Genomic DNA, 18,663 nt, shown 5'->3' with positions numbered 1-18,663 from the left:
AGGTTGACACCAGGAAACATTAACGCCACTGCATCCTTGCTGCTTTCTCATGTGGAAGTCTGTTTAATGTGAAAACAAGGTGATATCTAATTAGCACACAGGTAAGGAATTAAGAAAATCTTTATTTAAGGGTAAAGATGTTTCTCACAAAATCATTGCCCCAATGCATCATTGAAATTCAAGCTGTAAAGATGATTTTAATATATCACTTGTACATTTTGTATTGCTCTTCTGGTGACAATGTAGTTTGTTTTTGTCAATTACCATTTTAATAATAGGGTAAAGAAAATTAAGTGGATTTTTGAAAGAAAACAATACTGTCAATATACTATTAAAACAAATTAAAATGGTAAAAGTTATTGTACTTTAAGTAAAAATAAAAGCTAAAATATCAATCCCAGTTTTGGATTACTTTAATGAACAAAAAAAAAATGCATATAGCAAAGGATAGTTTCAATCTGCCTACCTCTGGGTTATGGGCCCAGCATGCTTCCATTGCAGTACTCTGCTGCACATGTAAGTGCAAGAGATCCTGAAGCACTCACTCATCATGCGAAAGTACCAATGTGTTTCTTCATTGGTTGCTGGAAGAAACATCTTACAAAAACTCTCCAGATTATTGACTTTTTAAAGTTTTTCTAGGAAACGTTCTAGATGAATGCTTATTAGTCTTTGTCAGTATATTCTTTTTGCAAAGTGTCTCTGTGGCGCAATCGGTTAGTGTGTTCAGCTATTAATCAAAAGGTTGGTGGTTCAATCCCACCCAGGGACGTAATTGACCTTGTGATCAGATTTTGGTGATATTAAAGTAGACGAGTCAAAATTGCAAACCCCCTCTTATGGTGTAGGGTACCTGGCCTTCTCTGATGTAATCAGAGTTAGATTTGATTAAGTGATTTTATAAAAAAACAGCTAGGAAGCACAATTTAGCAGTGGGTTGCAGAGAAAAAGAAAAATGCTGGCAGAAAAATACAATTGAGTGATTAAACAGCTCTTCATTTTCTGGCTTTATTTTTATGATAACAAATTTGTTCTCTGAAAAGTGTCCACAAAGCCAAGTATCTGATTAACATATTTGTAGGGATGGTTTTTCACCTATTACTAAATTAAACTTGCTTCATTGGAAAGGCAGCAAGATGCATCCTCATTTCAATATCTACTGAAATAATACAGGTTGACACCAGGAAACATTAACGCCACTGCATCCTTGCTGCTTTCTCATGTGGAAGTCTGTTTAATGTGAAAACAAGGTGATATCTAATTAGCACACAGGTAAGGAATTAAGAAAATCTTTATTTAAGGGTAAAGATGTTTCTCACAAAATCATTGCCCCAATGCATCATTGAAATTCAAGCTGGAAAGATGATTTTAATATATCACTTGTACATTTTGTATTGCTCTTCTGGTGACAATGTAGTTTGTTTTTGTCAATTACCATTTTAATAATAGGGTAAAGAAAATTAAGTGGATTTTTGAAAGAAAACAATACTGTCAATATACTATTAAAACAAATTAAAATGGTAAAAGTTATTGTACTTTAAGTAAAAATAAAAGCTAAAATATCAATCCCAGTTTTGGATTACTTTAATGAACAAAAAAAAATGCATATAGCAAAGGATAGTTTCAATCTGCCTACCTCTGGGTTATGGGCCCAGCATGCTTCCATTGCAGTACTCTGCTGCACATGTAAGTGCAAGAGATCCTGAAGCACTCACTCATCATGCGAAAGTACCAATGTGTTTCTTCATTGGTTGCTGGAAGAAACATCTTACAAAAACTCTCCAGATTATTGACTTTTTAAAGTTTTTCTAGGAAACGTTCTAGATGAATGCTTATTAGTCTTTGTCAGTATATTCTTTTTGCAAAGTGTCTCTGTGGCGCAATCGGTTAGTGTGTTCAGCTGTTAATCAAAAGGTTGGTGGTTCAATCCCACCCAGGGACGTAATTGACCTTGTGTTCAGATTTTGGTGATATTTAAGTAGACAAGTCAAAATTGCAAACCCCCTCTTATGGTGTAGGGTACCTGGCCTTCTCTGATGTAATCAGAGTTAGATTTGATTAAGTGATTTTATAAAAAAACAGCTAGGAAGCACAATTTAGCAGTGGGTTGCAGAGAAAAAGAAAAATGCTGGCAGAAAAATACAATTGAGTGATTAAACAGCTCTTCATTTTCTGGCTTTATTTTTATGATAACAAATTTGTTCTCTGAAAAGTGTCCACAAAGCCAAGTATCTGATTAACATCTTTGTAGGGATGGTTTTTCACCTATTACTAAATTAAACTTGCTTCATTGGAAAGGCAGCAAGATGCATCCTCATTTCAATATCTACGGAAATAATACAGGTTGACACCATGAAACATTAACGCCACTGCATCTTTGCTGTTTTCTCATGTGGAAGTCTGTTTAATGTGAAAACAAGGTGATATCTAATTAGCACACAGGTAAGGAATTAAGAAAATCTTTATTTAAGGGTGAAGATGTTTCTCACAAAATCGTTGCCCCAATGCATCATTGAAATCCAAGCTGGAAAGATGATTTTAATATATCACTTGTACATTTTGTATTGCTCTTCTGGTGACAATGTAGTTTGTTTTTGTCAATTACCATTTTAATAATCGGGTAAAGAAAATTAAGTGGATTTTTGAAAGAAAACAATACTGTCAATATACTATTAAAACAAATTAAAATGGTAAAAGTTATTGTACTTTAAGTAAAAATAAAAGAGCAAAAATATCAATCCCAGTTTTGGTTTACTTTAATTAACAAAAAAAAATGCATATAGCAGAGGATAGTTTCAATCTGCCTACCTCTGGGTTATGGACCCAGCGAGCTTCCATTACAGTACTCTGCTGCACATGTAATTGCAAGAGATCCTGAAGCACTCACTCATCATGGGAAAGTACCAATGTGTTTCTTCATTGGTTGATGGAAGAAACATCTTACAAAAACTCTCCAGATTATTGACTATTTAAAGTTATTCTAGGAAACGTTCTAGATGAATGCTTATTAGCCTTTGTCAGTATGTACTTTTGCAAAGTGTCGCTGTGGCGCAATCAGTTAGTGTGTACGGCTATTAACCAAAAGGTTGGTGGTTCAATCCCATCCAGGGACGTAATTGACCTTGTTATCAGATTTTGGTGATCTTTAAGTAGACAAGTCAAAATTTCAAAAACCCCTGTTATGGTGTAGGGTACCTGGCCTTCTCTGATGTAATCAGAGTTAGATTTGATTCAGTGATTTTATAAAAACAGCTAGGAAGCACAATTTAGCAGTAATTTGCAGAGAAAAAGAAATATGCTGGCAAAAAAATCCAATTGAGTGATTAAACAGCTCTTCATTTTCTGGCTTTATTTTTATGCTAACAAATTTGTTCTCTGAAAAGTGTCCACAAAGCCAAGTATCTGATTAACATCTTTGTAGGGATGGTTTTTCACCTATTACTAAATTAAACTTGCTTCATTGGAAAGGCAGCAAGATGCATCCTCATTTCAATATCTACTGAAATAATACAGGTTGACACCAGGAAACATTAACGCCACTGCATCCTTGCTGCTTTCTCATGTGGAAGTCTGTTTAATGTGAAAACAAGGTGATATCTAATTAGCACACAGGTAAGGAATTAAGAAAATCTTTATTTAAGGGTAAAGATGTTTCTCACAAAATCATTGCCCCAATGCATCATTGAAATTCAAGCTGTAAAGATGATTTTAATATATCACTTGTACATTTTGTATTGCTCTTCTGGTGACAATGTAGTTTGTTTTTGTCAATTACCATTTTAATAATAGGGTAAAGAAAATTAAGTGGATTTTTGAAAGAAAACAATACTGTCAATATACTATTAAAACAAATTAAAATGGTAAAAGTTATTGTACTTTAAGTAAAAATAAAAGCTAAAATATCAATCCCAGTTTTGGATTACTTTAATGAACAAAAAAAAAAATGCATATAGCAAAGGATAGTTTCAATCTGCCTACCTCTGGGTTATGGGCCCAGCATGCTTCCATTGCAGTACTCTGCTGCACATGTAAGTGCAAGAGATCCTGAAGCACTCACTCATCATGCGAAAGTACCAATGTGTTTCTTCATTGGTTGCTGGAAGAAACATCTTACAAAAACTCTCCAGATTATTGACTTTTTAAAGTTTTTCTAGGAAACGTTCTAGATGAATGCTTATTAGTCTTTGTCAGTATATTCTTTTTGCAAAGTGTCTCTGTGGCGCAATCGGTTAGTGTGTTCAGCTATTAATCAAAAGGTTGGTGGTTCAATCCCACCCAGGGACGTAATTGACCTTGTGATCAGATTTTGGTGATATTTAAGTAGACGAGTCAAAATTGCAAACCCCCTCTTATGGTGTAGGGTACCTGGCCTTCTCTGATGTAATCAGAGTTAGATTTGATTAAGTGATTTTATAAAAAAACAGCTAGGAAGCACAATTTAGCAGTGGGTTGCAGAGAAAAAGAAAAATGCTGGCAGAAAAATCCAATTGAGTGATTAAACAGCTCTTCATTTTCTGGCTTTATTTTTATGATAACAAATTTGTTCTCTGAAAAGTGTCCACAAAGCCAAGTATCTGATTAACATCTTTGTAGGGATGGTTTTTCACCTATTACTAAATTAAACTTGCTTCATTGGAAAGGCAGCAAGATGCATCCTCATTTCAATATCTACGGAAATAATACAGGTTGACACCAGGAAACATTAACGCCACTGCATCTTTGCTGTTTTCTCATGTGGAAGTCTGTTTAATGTGAAAACAAAGTGATATCTAATTAGCACACAGGTAAGGAATTAAGAAAATCTTTATTTAAGGGTGAAGATGTTTCTCACAAAATCGTTGCCCCAATGCATCATTGAAATTCAAGCTGGAAAGATGATTTTAATATATCACTTGTACATTTTGTATTGCTCTTCTGGTGACAATGTAGTTTGTTTTTGTCAATTACCATTTTAATAATCGGGTAAAGAAAATTAATTGGATTTTTGAAAGAAAACAATACTGTCAATATACTATTAAAACAAATTAAAATGGTAAAAGTTATTGTACTTTAAGTAAAAATAAAAGAGCAAAAATATCAATCCCAGTTTTGGATTACTTTAATTAACAAAAAAAAAATGCATATAGCAGAGGATAGTTTCAATCTGCCTACCTCTGGGTTATGGACCCAGCATGCTTTCATAACAGTACTCTGCTGCACATGTAAGTGCAAGAGATCCTGAAGCACTCACTCATCATGGGAAAGTACCAATGTGTTTCTTCATTGGTTGATGGAAGAAACATCTTACAAAAACTCTCCAGATTATTGACTATTTAAAGTTTTTATAGGAAACGTTCTAGATGAATGCTTATTAGCCTTTGTCAGTATGTACTTTTGCAAAGTGTCGCTGTGGCGCAATCAGTTAGTGTGTACGGCTATTAACCAAAAGGTTGGTGGTTCAATCCCATCCAGGGACGTAATTGACCTTGTTATCAGATTTTGGTGATCTTTAAGTAGACAAGTCAAAATTTCAAAAACCCCTGTTATGGTGTAGGGTACCTGGCCTTCTCTGATGTAATCAGAGTTAGATTTGATTCAGTGATTTTATAAAAACAGCTAGGAAGCACAATTTAGCAGTAATTTGCAGAGAAAAAGAAATATGCTGGCAAAAAAATCCAATTGAGTGATTAAACAGCTCTTCATTTTCTGGCTTTATTTTTATGCTAACAAATTTGTTCTCTGAAAAGTGTCCACAAAGCCAAGTATCTGATTAACATCTTTGTAGGGATGGTTTTTCACCTATTACTAAATTAAACTTGCTTCATTGGAAAGGCAGCAAGATGCATCCTCATTTCAATATCTACTGAAATAATACAGGTTGACACCAGGAAACATTAACGCCACTGCATCCTTGCTGCTTTCTCATGTGGAAGTCTGTTTAATGTGAAAACAAGGTGATATCTAATTAGCACACAGGTAAGGAATTAAGAAAATCTTTATTTAAGGGTGAAGATGTTTCTCACAAAATCGTTGCCCCAATGCATCATTGAAATTCAAGCTGGAAAGATGATTTTAATATATCACTTGTACATTTTGTATTGCTCTTCTGGTGACAATGTAGTTTGTTTTTGTCAATTACCATTTTAATAATAGGGTAAAGAAAATTAAGTGGATTTTTGAAAGAAAACAATACTGTCAATATACTATTAAAACAAATTAAAATGGTAAAAGTTATTGTACTTTAAGTAAAAATAAAAGAGCAAAAATATCAATCCCAGTTTTGGATTACTTTAATTAACAAAAAAAAATGCATATAGCAGAGGATAGTTTCAATCTGCCTACCTCTGGGTTATGGGCCCAGCATGCTTCCATTGCAGTACTCTGCTGCACATGTAAGTGCAAGAGATCCTGAAGCACTCACTCATCATGGGAAAGTACCAATGCGTTTCTTCATTGGTTGATGGAAGAAACATCTTACAAAATCTCTCCAGATTATTGACTTTTTAAAGTTTTCTAGGAAACGTTCTAGATGAATGCTTATTAGCCTTTGTCAGTATGTACTTTTGCAAAGTGTCTCTGTGGTGCAATCGGTTAGTGTGTTTGGTTATTAACCAAAGGGTTGGTGGTTCAATCCCACCCAGGGATGTTATTGACCTTGTCATCAGATTTTGGTGATCTTTAAGTAGACAAGTCAAAATTTCAAACCCCCTCTTATGGTGTAGGGTACCTGGCCTACTCTGATGTAATCAGAGTTAGATTTGATTAAGTGATTTTATCAAAAAACAGCTAGGAAGCACAATTTAGCAGTGGGTTGCAGAGAAAATGAAATATGCTGGCAGAAAAATCCAATTGAGTGATTAAACAGCTCTTCATTTTCTGGCTTTATTTTTATGCTAACAAATTTGTTCTCTGAAAAGTGTCCACAAAGCCAAGTATCGGATTAACATCTTTGTAGGGATGGTTTTTCACCTATTACTAAATTAAACTTGCTTCATTGGAAAGGCAGCAAGATGCATCCTCATTTCAATATCTACTGAAATAATACAGGTTGACACCAGGAAACATTAACGCCACTGCATCCTTGCTGCTTTCTCATGTGGAAGTCTGTTTAATGTGAAAACAAGGTGATATCTAATTAGCACACAGGTAAGGAATTAAGAAAATCTTTATTTAAGGGTGAAGATGTTTCTCACAAAATCGTTGCCCCAATGCATCATTGAAATTCAAGCTGGAAAGATGATTTTAATATATCACTTGTACATTTTGTATTGCTCTTCTGGTGACAATGTAGTTTGTTTTTGTCAATTACCATTTTAATAATCGGGTAAAGAAAATTAAGTGGATTTTTGAAAGAAAACAATACTGTCAATATACTATTAAAACATATTAAAATGGTAAAAGTTATTGTACTTTAAGTAAAAATAAAAGAGAAAAAATATCAATCCCAGTTTTGGATTACTTTAATTAACAAAAAAAAAATGCATATAGCAGAGGATAGTTTCAATCTGCCTACCTCTGGGTTATGAACCCAGCATGCTTTCATTACAGTACTCTGCTGCACATGTAAGTGCAAGAGATCTTGAAGCACTCACTCATCATGGGAAAGTAACAATGTGTTTCTTCGTTGGTTGATGGAAGAAACATCTTACAAAAACTCTCCAGATTATTGACTTTTTAAAGTTTTTCTAGGAAACGTTCTAGATGAATGCTTATTAGCCTTTGTCAGTATGGACTTTTGCAAAGTGTCTCTGTGGCGCAATTGGTTAGTGTGATTGGTTATTAACCAAAGGGTTGGTGGTTCAATCCCACCCAGGGATGTAATTGACCTTGTTATCAGATTTTGGTGATCTTTAAGTAGACAAGTCAAAATTTCAAAAACCCCTGTTATGGTGTAGGGTACCTGGCCTTCTCTGATGTAATCAGAGTTAGATTTGATTCAGTGATTTTATAAAAACAGCTAGGAAGCACAATTTAGCAGTGGTTTGCAGAGAAAAAGAAATATGCTGGCAAAAAAATCCAATTGAGTGATTAAACAGCTCTTCATTTTCTGGCTTTATTTTTATGCTAACAAATTTGTTCTCTGAAAAGTGTCCACAAAGCCAAGTATCTGATTAACATCTTTGTAGGGATGGTTTTTCACCTATTACTAAATTAAACTTGCTTCATTGGAAAGGCAGCAAGATGCATCCTCATTTCAATATCTACTGAAATAATACAGGTTGACACCAGGAAACATTAACGCCACTGCATCCTTGCCGATGATAACCTCAAGTTGGGTCATTCGGTGCTGCAGAGTCGTACGCACTCTTCCACCCGTTCAAGAGCTTTGGTATAACCCCATGGTTCTTAATGTGACCCCAGCATCCTCTAGGTCGTATGAGAAAATAGGATTTTAATACCTACCGGTAAATCCTTTTCTCTTAGTCTGTAGAGGATGCTGGAGTTCCCTTGTGCTGCCTCAGTTGAATCTCCTTTACTTGACAGAGATGTGCCTGAGCAGCGGCCCTCCCCAGCCCTATCCCAAATCATACTTATTTTGCATAGGAGATACCATGGTCATGAAGATTATTCTCCCAGGGTGAGGTTCATTCATTGCATTCTGGGTATGCTGACCCCTGTGATTTCCCCAAATGTTGGTAACTCGACTGCATTATTTGTGGTAGTGGGGGACTGTGTTTGTGTTTTCCTCTGGTCAGCTCTGGTAAAAGTCAGATTTCTTTGTTTCAGATCTTCCTCTAGCCTTGTTCTTCTTTCGAGAGTTCCCTTGTGCTGCCTCAGTTGGATCTCCTTCACTTGACAGGGGGGTGCCCGAGCAGCGACCCTCCCCAGCTCAAGCCCAACTCCTACTTACCTGCCAGGTGAGATACTATGATCATGAAGGTGTTTCTCCCAGAGCAAGGCTCACCCATTGCACTCTGTGTGTGCTGCCCCTGCGATTTCCCCAAATGTGGGAAACTTGACTGCATAATTTGTGTTTCCCCTGGTCGGCTCTCGTATAATTCAGATCTCTTTGTCTCAGGTCTCTCTCCAGCCTAGTTTGCTGTCTGTTTCCACTTCTTTTTTCTTGAGCCCCTCCCTTTTATACCCTTGTGCACTATCCTGACTTCTCCTCCTGTCTGCTTACTTTGTGCCTTCCAATGCACAATGCAAACTACACACCCTTTTACTTGCCTTACAGAGCAGCTCTGGAGCTGTTACAGTGCCAAGCTGCTGTAAGAAATCAGCTTGAATGCTTCAGGGGCTGGGGCATTGTCAACATGAGCCCCACACCGAAGGAGGGTGGGGGTGTTTAATGCGAACTAAGGGTCATCCAAGCGCCGCAAAAGTCCGCCATGCCCTGCATACCCCTTTTCTCTTTTCATATGCAGATGAGGGTTCCAGCCAACTTTGGCCCACTGCTTGGATGACATCACCGTATGCAAATCCATCTTCTGCAGAACTTCCCCCAGGAATGCTTGTACTAGTTGTTGCATTTGGTTTGTTGTTTGGGGGTGCTTCAGTATTAGGCAGCCTTCTGCCCTCCCATGTTCATCTGAAAATATGTGTTCTCCCTGCAGTTGTTGTCTCCAGATGAGAGTTCCCTTGTGCTGCCTCAGTTGAATCTCCTTTACTTGACAGAGATGTGCCTGAGCAGCGGCCCTCCCCAGCCCTATCCCAAATCATACTTATTTTGCATAGGCGATACCATGGTCATGAAGATTGTTCTCCCAGGGTGAGGTTCATTCATTGCATTCTGGGTATGCTGACCCCTGTGATTTCCCCAAATGTGGGAAACTCGACTGCATTATTTGTGGTAGTGGGGGACTGTGTTTGTGCTTTCCTCTGGTCAGCTCTGGTAAAAGTCAGATTTCTTTGTCTCAGATCTTCCTCTAGCCTTGTTCTTCTTTCGAGAGTTCCCTTGTGCTGCATCAGTTGGATCTCCTTCACTTGACAGGGGGTGCCCGAGCAGCAATCCTCCACAGCTCTGGCCCAACTCCTACTTACCTGCCAGGAGAGATACTATGATCTTCACTGTTAGGGCAATCAGGATGTGGAATTCCCTGCCAGGGAAGGTGGTAATGGCGGACTCTGTAATTGGATTTAAAAAAGGAATGGATACATTTCTGAATGAAAAAGCTATCCAAGGTTATAATACTTAAAATATCAACATGGTTAATCCGGGGGTAACATGAGTTGTAGTAGCTAACTAGTCATAAAACATTATTCAGCAAGTATGTAGAATCATCACAACTTAAAACAGGTTGAACACGATGGGCAATTTGCCTCTATTCAACCTCAAAAACTATGTTACTATATGTTACTATATTACTATGTTACTGTAGTATACAGAACACCACAATGCAATGAGCAGTGATAGTGAGCACTGATGAGGATACTAGAACTGACACTGAGCAGCAAGATGCAGCACTGGACTATTAGTAATGTACTGTAGTATGCTGAGCACAACAATGCAGCACAAGACAATGAGCAGTGATACTGAGCACTGATGAGGATACTACTGAGAACTGACACTGAGCAGGAGAGACACACTACTAGTATTACTGAGCAGCAATAAGTATCCACTGATACTGAGCACTGATATTGAGATTTCCACTGAGAGAACATAGCCACGTCCTCTCCGCTCTCTCTTCAATGCACGAGTAAAAATGGCGGCAACGCGCAGCTCTTTATATGGAATCCGAATCTCGCGAGAATCCGACAGCGGGATGATGACATTTTCCCTTGTTCAGGTTTTCCGAGTCAGGCGGGAACAACCGAGCCTGCCTCGTACCAGTGTAAACCACGTGGAGTTCGTGGGGAATTCGGTTCTCGGAGAACCGAACCCGCTCCTCTCTACCTTATACCCATCAATTTTTTTTATTTTCAATCTAAGCCCCTGCAGTTTTCTGTAAGCATCTGCTTTGCTATGATGATCAACAAGTCACAAGGGCAAACACTCAGGGCTTGAGGCGTAGATCTTAGGACCAGCTGCTACAAGCATGGCAGAGGTGTCACTATCACTGGTGACACCCAGAGAGGTGGCGAGGGAGATTGTAATGCAGTGCGCGCAGATAAGCAGCGCAATGGTAAAAAGGAGGCATGGTTTCATAGGTAGGGGCGTGGCCTGGTGGCCTGAATCTACATTTTGTTGCTCCGGGTGTCCCGGGGGTTGGGGGCTGCACCGGGGACTAGTGTGTGAGCGGTGCTGGCTCCTGCACAGTGACATGGCATGGCCACTAGAGATGTGCACCGGAAATTTTTCGGGTTTTGTGTTTTGGTTTTGGGTTCGGTTCCGCGGCCGTGTTTTGGGTTCGAACGCGTTTTGGCTAAACCTCACCGAATTTTTTTTGTCGGATTCGGGTGTGTTTTGGATTCGGGTGTTTTTTTCAAAAAACCCTAAAAAACAGCTTAAATCATAGAATTTGGGAGTCATTTTGATCCCAAAGTATTATTAACCTCAATAACCATAATTTCCACTCATTTTCAGTCTATTCTTAACACCTCACACCTCACAATATTATTTTTAGTCCTAAAATTTGCACCGAGGTCGCTGGATGACTAAGCTCAGTGACCCAAGTGGCCGACACAAACACCTGGCCCATCTAGGAGTGGCACTGCAGTGTCACGCATGATGGCCCTTCCAAAAAACACTCCCCAAACAGCACATGACGCAAAGAAAAAAAGAGGCGCAATGAGGTAGCTGTGTGACTAAGCTCAGCGACCCAAGTGGCCGACACAAACACCTGGCCCATCTAGGAGTGGCACTGCAGTGTCACGCAGGATGGCCCTTCCAAAAAACACTCCCCAAACAGCACATGACGCAAAGAAAAAAAGAGGCGCAATGAGGTAGCTGTGTGACTAAGCTCAGCGACCCAAGTGGACGACACAAACACCTGGCCCATCTAGGAGTGTCACTGCAGTGTCACGCAGGATGGCCCTTCCAAAAAACACTCCCCAAACAGCACATGACGCAAAGAAAAAAAGAGGCGCAATGAGGTAGCTGTGTGACTAAGCTCAGCGACCCAAGTGGCCGACACAAACACCTGGCCCATCTAGGAGTGGCACTGCAGTGTCACGCAGGATGGCCCTTCCAAAAAACACTCCCCAAACAGCACATGACGCAAAGAAAAATAAAAGAAAAAAGAGGTGCAAGGTGGAATTGCCTTGGGCCCTCCCACCCACCCTTATGTTGTATAAACAGGACATGCACACTTTAACCAACCCATCATTTCAGTGACAGGGTCTGCCACACGACTGTGACTGAAATGACGGGTTGGTTTGGACCCCCACCAAAAAAGAAGCAATTAATCTCTCCTTGCACAAACTGGCTCTATAGAGGCAAGATGTCCACCTCATCATCCTCCGATTCATCACCGTGTACATCCCCCTCCTCACAGATTATCAATTCGTCCCCACTGGAATCCACCATCTCAGCTCCCTGTATACTTTGTGGAGGCAATTGCTGCTGGTCAATGTCTCCACGGAGAAATTGATTATAATTCATTTTAATGAACATCATCTTCTCCACATTTTCTGGAAGTAACCTCGTACGCCGATTGCTGACAAGGTGAGCGGCGGCACTAAACACTCTTTCGGAGTACACACTTGTGGGAGGGCAACTTAGGTAGAATAAAGCCAGTTTGTGCAAGGGCCTCCAAATTGCCTCTTTTTCCTGCCAGTATACGTACGGACTGTCTGACGTGCCTACTTGGATGCGGTCACTCATATAATCCTCCACCATTCTTTCAATGGTGAGAGAATCATATGCAGTGACAGTAGACGACATGTCCGTAATCGTTGGCAGGTCCTTCAGTCCGGACCAGATGTCAGCATCAGCAGTCGCTCCAGACTGCCCTGCATCACCGCCAGCGGGTGGGCTCGGAATTCTGAGCCTTTCCTCGCACCCCCAATTGCGGGAGAATGTGAAGGAGGAGCTGTTGACCGATCAAGTTCCGCTTGACTTGATAATTTTCTCACCAGCAGGTCTTTGAACCCCTGCAGACTTGTGTCTGCCGGAAAGAGAGATACAACGTAGGTTTTAAATCTAGGATCGAGCACGGTGGCCAAAATGTAGTGCTCTGATTTCAACAGATTGACCACCCGTGAATCCTGGTTAAGCGAATGAAGGGCTCCATCCACAAGTCCCACATGCCTAGCGGAATCGCTCTGTCTTAGCTCCTCCTTCAATGTCTCCAGCTTCTTCTGCAAAAGCCTGATGACGGGAATGACCTGACTCAGGCTGGCAGTGTCTGAACTGACTTCACGTGTGGCAAGTTCAAAAGGTTGCAGAACCTTGCACAACGTTGAAATCATTCTCCACTGCGCTTGAGACAGGTGCATTCCACCTCCTATATCGTGGTCAGATGTATAGGCTTGAATGGCCTTTTGCTGCTCCTCCATCCTCTGAAGCATATAGAGGGTTGAATTCCACCTCGTTACCACTTCTTGCTTCAGATGATGGCAGGGCAGGTTCAGGCGTTTTTGGTGTTGCTCCAGTCTTCTGTACGTGGTGCCTGTACGCCGAAAGTGTCCCGCAATTCTTGTTGCCACCGACAGCATCTCTTGCACGCCCCTGTCGTTTTTTAAATAATTCTGCACCACCAAATTCAAGGTATGTGCAAAACATGGGACGTGCTGGAATTTGCCCAGATATAATGCACGCACAATATTGCTGGCGTTGTCCGATGCCACAAATCCACAGGAGAGTCCAATTGGGGTAAGCCATTCTGTGATGATCTTCCTTAGTTGCCGTAAGAGGTTTTCAGCTGTGTGCGTATTCTGGAAAGCGGTGATACAAAGCGTAGCCTGCCTAGGAAAGAGTTGGCGTTTGCGAGATGCTGCTACTGGTGCCGCCGCTGCTGTTCTTGCGGCGGGAGTCAATACATCTACCCAGTGGGCTGTCACAGTCATATAGTCCTGAGTCTGCCCTGCTCCACTTGTCCACATGTCCGTGGTTAAGTGGACATTGGGTACAACTGCATTTTTTAGGACACTGGTGAGTCTTTTTCTGAGGTCTGTGTACATTTTCGGTATCGCCTGCCTAGAGAAATGGAACCTAGATGGTATTTGGTACCGGGGACACAGTACCTCAATCAAGTCTATAGTTGGCTCTGAAGTAATGATGGATACCGGAACCACGTTTCTCACTGCCCAGGATGCCAAGGCCTCAGTTATCCGCTTTGCAGCAGGATGACTGCTGTGATATTTCATCTTCCTTGCAAAAGACTGTTGGACAGTCAATTGCTTGGTGGAAGTAGTAAAAGTGGTCTTACGACTTCCCCTATGGGATGACCATCGACTCCCAGCAGCAACAACAGCAGCGCCAGCAGCAGTAGGCGTTACACTCAAGGATGCATCGGAGGAATCCCAGGCAGGAGAGAACTCGTCAGAATTGTCAGTGACATGGCCTGCAGGACTATTGGCATTCCTGGGGAAGGAGGAAATTGACACTGAGGGAGTTGGTGGGGTGGTTTGCGTGAGCTTGGTTACAAGAGGAAGGGATTTACTGGTCAGTGGACTGCTTCCGCTGTCGCCCAAAGTTTTTGAACTTGTCACTGACTTATGATGAATGCGCTGCAGGTGACGTATAAGGGAGGATGTTCCGAGGTGGTTAACGTCCGTACCCCTACTTATTACAGCTTGACAAAGGCAACACACGGCTTGACACCTGTTGTCCGCATTTCTGTTGAAATACTTCCACACCGAAGAGCTGATTTTTTTGGTATTTTCACCAGGCATGTCAATGGCCATATTCCTCCCACGGACAACAGGTGTCTCGCCGGGTGCCTGACTTAAACAAACCACCTCACCATCAGAATCCTCCTTGTCAATTTCCTCCCCAGCGCCAGCAACACCCATATCCTCCTCATCCTGGTGTACTTCAACACTGACATCTTCAATCTGACTATCAGGAACTGGACTGCGGGTGCTCCTTCCAGCACTTGCAGGGGGCGTGCAAATGGTGGAAGGTGCATGCTCTTCACGTCCAGTGTTGGGAAGGTCAGGCATCGCAACCGACACAATTGGACTCTCCTTGTGGATTTGTGATTTTGAAGAACGCACAGTTCTTTGCTGTGCTTTTGCCAGCTTAAGTCTTTTCATTTTTCTAGCGAGAGGCTGAGTGCTTCCATCCTCATGTGAAGCTGAACCACTAGCCATGAACATAGGCCAGGGCCTCAGCCGTTCCTTGCCACTCCGTGTGGTAAATGGCATATTGGCAAGTTTACGCTTCTCCTCCGACGATTTTTATTTAGATTTTTGAGTCCTTTTTTTACTGATCTTTTGTGTTTTGGATTTTACATGCTCTGTACTATGACATTGGGCATCGGCCTTGGCAGACGACGTTGATGGAATTTCATCGTCTCGGCCATGACTAGTGGCAGCAGCTTCAGCACGAGGTGGAAGTGGATCTTGATCTTTCCCTATTTTTGGAACCTCAACATTTTTGTTCTCCATATTTTAATAGGCACAACTAAAAGGCACCTCAGGTAAACAATGGAGATGGATGGATACTAGTATACTTATGGATGACGAGTGACTGACGACACAGAGGTAGCTACAGCCGTGGACTACCGTACTGCGTCTGCTAGTATAGAGATGATAATTAATGATATAAAAAAAATATATATATAACTACTGTAGGTATATATAATATAATGACGGACCTGGTGGACACTGTCAGCAGACTGCTAAACTACTAGTATGAAGAAGATAGAAAAAAACTTCCACCACAGGTAGGTAGGTATACAATTATGGACGAGCACTGACGACACAGAGATAGCCACAGCCGTGGACTACCGTACTGCGTCTGCTAGTATAGAGATGATAATTAATGATATAAAAAAATATATATATAACTACTGTAGGTATATATAATATAATGACGGACCTGGTGTAATTCAGATCTCTTTGTCTCAGGTCTCTCTCCAGCCTAGTTTGCTGTCTGTTTCCACTTCTCTTTTCTTGAGCCGCTGCCTTCTATGCCCTTGTGCACTCTCCTGACTTCTCCTGTCTGCTTACTTTGTGCCTTCCAACGCACAATGCAAACTACAGGTAGTGCTGCAGGGCCCACACCCTTTTACCTTGCCTTACAGAGCAGCTCTGGAGCTGTTACAGTGCCCAGCTGCAGCAAGAAATCAGCTTGAATGCTTCAGGTGCTGGGGCATAGCCAACAAGAGCCCCACACCGACGGAGGGTGGAGGTGTTTAATGCAAACTAGGGGTCAGCCAAGCGCCGCAAAAGGCCGCCATGCCCTGCATGCCCCTTTTCTCTTTTCATATGCAGACGAGGGTTGAAGCCAACTTTGACCCACTGCTTGGATGACATCACCATATGCAAATCCATCTGCGGCAGGCCTTCCCCCAGGAATGCTTGCACTAGTTGTTGCATTTGGTTTGTTGTTTGGGGGTGCTTCAGTATTAGGCAGCCTTCTGCCCTCCCATGTTCATCTGAAAATATGTGTTCTCCCTGCAGTTGTTGTCCCCAGATGAGAGTTCCCTTGTGCTGCCTCAGTTGAATCTCCTTTACTTGACAGAGATGTGCCTGAGCAGCGGCCCTCCCCAGCCCTATCCCAAATCATACTTATTTTGCATAGGAGATAACATGGTCATGAAGATTGTTCTCCCAGGGTTAGGTTCATTCATTGCATTCTGGGTATGCTGACCTCTGTGATTTCCCCAAATGTGGGAAACTCAACTGCATTATTTGTGGTAGTGGGGGACTGTGTTTGTGCTTTCCTCTGGTCAGCTCTGGTAAAAGTCAGATTTCTTTGTCTCAGATCTTCCTCTAGCCTTGTTCTTCTTTCAAGAGTTCCCTTGTGCTGCCTCAGTTGGATCTCCTTCACTTGACAGGGGGGTGCCCGAGCAGCGACCCTCCCCAGCTCTAGCCCAACTCCTACTTACCTGCCAGGTTAGATACTATGATCATGAAGTTGCTTCTCCCAGGGCAAGGCTCACCCATTGCACTCTGGGTGTGCTGCCCCTGCGATTTCCCCAAATGTGGGAAACTTGACTGCATAATTTGTGTTTCCCCTAGTCGGCTCTCATATAATTCAGATCTCTTTGTCTCAGGTCTCTCTCCAGCCTAGTTTGCTGTCTGTTTCCACTTCTTTTTTCTTGAGCCCCTCCCTTCTACACCCTTGTGCACTATCCTGACTTCTCCTCCTGTCTGCTTACTTTGTGCCTTCCGATGCACAATGCAAACTACAGGTAGTGCTGCAGGGCCCACACCCTTTTACTTGCCTTACAGAGCAGCTCTGGAGCTGTTACAGTGCCAAGCTGCTGAAAGAAATCAGCTTGAATGCTTCAGGGGCTGGGGCATGGCCAACATGAGCCCCACACCGAAGGAGGGTGGGTGTGTTTAATGCGAACTAAGGGTCATCCAAGCGCCGCAAAAGGCCGCCATGCCCTGCATACCCCTTTTCTCTTTTCATATGCAGATGAGGGTTCCAGCCAACTTTGGCCCACTGCTTGGATGACATCACTGTATGCAAATCCGTCTTCTGCAGACCTTCCCCCTGGAATGCTTGAACTAGTTGTTGCATTTGGTTTGTTGTTTGGGGGTGCTTCAGTATTAGGCAGCCTTCTGCCCTCCCATGTTCATCTGAAAATATGTGTTCTCCCGGCAGTTGTTGTCCCCAGATGAGAGTTCCTTTGTGCTGCCTCAGTTGAATCTCCTTTACTTGACAGAGATGTGCCTGAGCAGCGGCCCTCCCCAGCCCTTTCCCAAATCATACTTATTTTGCATAGGAGATACCATGGTCATAAAGATTGTTCTCCCAGGGTGAGGTTCATTCATTGCATTCTGGGTATGCTGACCCCTGTGATTTCCCCAAATGTGGGAAACTCAACTGCATTATTTGTGGTAGTGGGGGACTGTGTTTGTGTTTTCCTCTGGTCAGCTCTGGTAAAAGTCAGATTTCTTTGTCTCAGATCTTCCTCTAGCCTTGTTCTTCTTTCGAGAGTTCCATTGTGCTGCCTCAGTTTGATCTCCTTCACTTGACAGGGGGGTACCCAAGCAGCGACCCTCCCCAGCTCTAGCCCAACTCCTACATACCTGCCAGGTGAGATACTATGATCATGAAGGTGCTTCTCCCAGGGCAAGGCTCACCCATTGCACTCTGGGTGTGCTGCTCCTGCGATTTCCCCAAATGTGGGAAACTTGACTGCATAATTTGTGTTTCCCCTGGTCGGCTCTCGTATAATTCAGATCTCTTTGTCTCAGGTCTCTCTCCAGCCTAGTTTGCTGTCTGTTTCCACTTCTCTTTTCTTGAGCCGCTGCCTTCTATGCCCTTGTGCACTCTCCTGACTTCTCCTGTCTGCTTACTTTGTGCCTTCCAACGCACAATGCAAACTACAGGTAGTGCTGCAGGGCCCACACCCTTTTACTTGCCTTTCAGAGCAGCTCTGGAGCTGTTACAGTGCCCAGCTGCTGCAAGAAATCAGCTTGAATGCTTCAGGGGCTGGGGCATAGCCAACATGAGCCCCACACCGACGGAGGGTGGAGGTGTTTAATGCGAACTAAGGGTCATCCAAGCGCCGCAAAAGGCCGCCATGCCCTGCATACCCCTTTTCTCTTTTCATATGCAGATGAGGGTTCCAGCCAACTTTGGCCCACTGCTTGGATGACATCACCGTATGCAAATCCGTCTTCTGCAGACCTTTTCCCAGGAATGCTTGTACTAGTTGTTGCATTTGGTTTGTTGTT

At 42.1% G+C, this 18,663-nt stretch overlaps 6 non-coding genes and 1 pseudogene across 6 annotated transcripts; all 7 read left to right on the top strand.

The window, feature by feature from the left end:
- The first annotated feature begins 8,506 nt into the window (after positions 1-8,506).
- Positions 8,507-8,670, top strand: LOC135045092 (U1 spliceosomal RNA). Its single transcript, XR_010237625.1, has one exon. It is a non-coding gene; the product is annotated as a U1 spliceosomal RNA (small nuclear RNA).
- A 152-nt stretch (positions 8,671-8,822) lies between these two features.
- LOC135044512 (U1 spliceosomal RNA) lies at positions 8,823-8,985 on the top strand. The gene has a single exon (XR_010237095.1). It is a non-coding gene; the product is annotated as a U1 spliceosomal RNA (small nuclear RNA).
- A 655-nt stretch (positions 8,986-9,640) lies between these two features.
- On the top strand, positions 9,641-9,804 carry LOC135044917 (U1 spliceosomal RNA). The gene has a single exon (XR_010237453.1). It is a non-coding gene; the product is annotated as a U1 spliceosomal RNA (small nuclear RNA).
- A 6,731-nt stretch (positions 9,805-16,535) lies between these two features.
- Positions 16,536-16,699, top strand: LOC135044984 (U1 spliceosomal RNA). Its single transcript, XR_010237520.1, has one exon. It is a non-coding gene; the product is annotated as a U1 spliceosomal RNA (small nuclear RNA).
- A 152-nt stretch (positions 16,700-16,851) lies between these two features.
- On the top strand, positions 16,852-16,986 carry LOC135044550 (U1 spliceosomal RNA; annotated as a pseudogene).
- A 702-nt stretch (positions 16,987-17,688) lies between these two features.
- LOC135044853 (U1 spliceosomal RNA) lies at positions 17,689-17,852 on the top strand. Its single transcript, XR_010237390.1, has one exon. It is a non-coding gene; the product is annotated as a U1 spliceosomal RNA (small nuclear RNA).
- A 152-nt stretch (positions 17,853-18,004) lies between these two features.
- LOC135044382 (U1 spliceosomal RNA) lies at positions 18,005-18,167 on the top strand. The gene has a single exon (XR_010236987.1). It is a non-coding gene; the product is annotated as a U1 spliceosomal RNA (small nuclear RNA).
- The last annotated feature ends 496 nt before the right edge of the window (positions 18,168-18,663 follow it).

Source organism: Pseudophryne corroboree, unplaced genomic scaffold (genome assembly GCF_028390025.1).
Source record: "Pseudophryne corroboree isolate aPseCor3 unplaced genomic scaffold, aPseCor3.hap2 scaffold_90, whole genome shotgun sequence".
Lineage (NCBI taxonomy): Eukaryota > Metazoa > Chordata > Amphibia > Anura > Myobatrachidae > Pseudophryne > Pseudophryne corroboree.
This window is presented reverse-complemented; position numbering and strand designations above follow the sequence as displayed.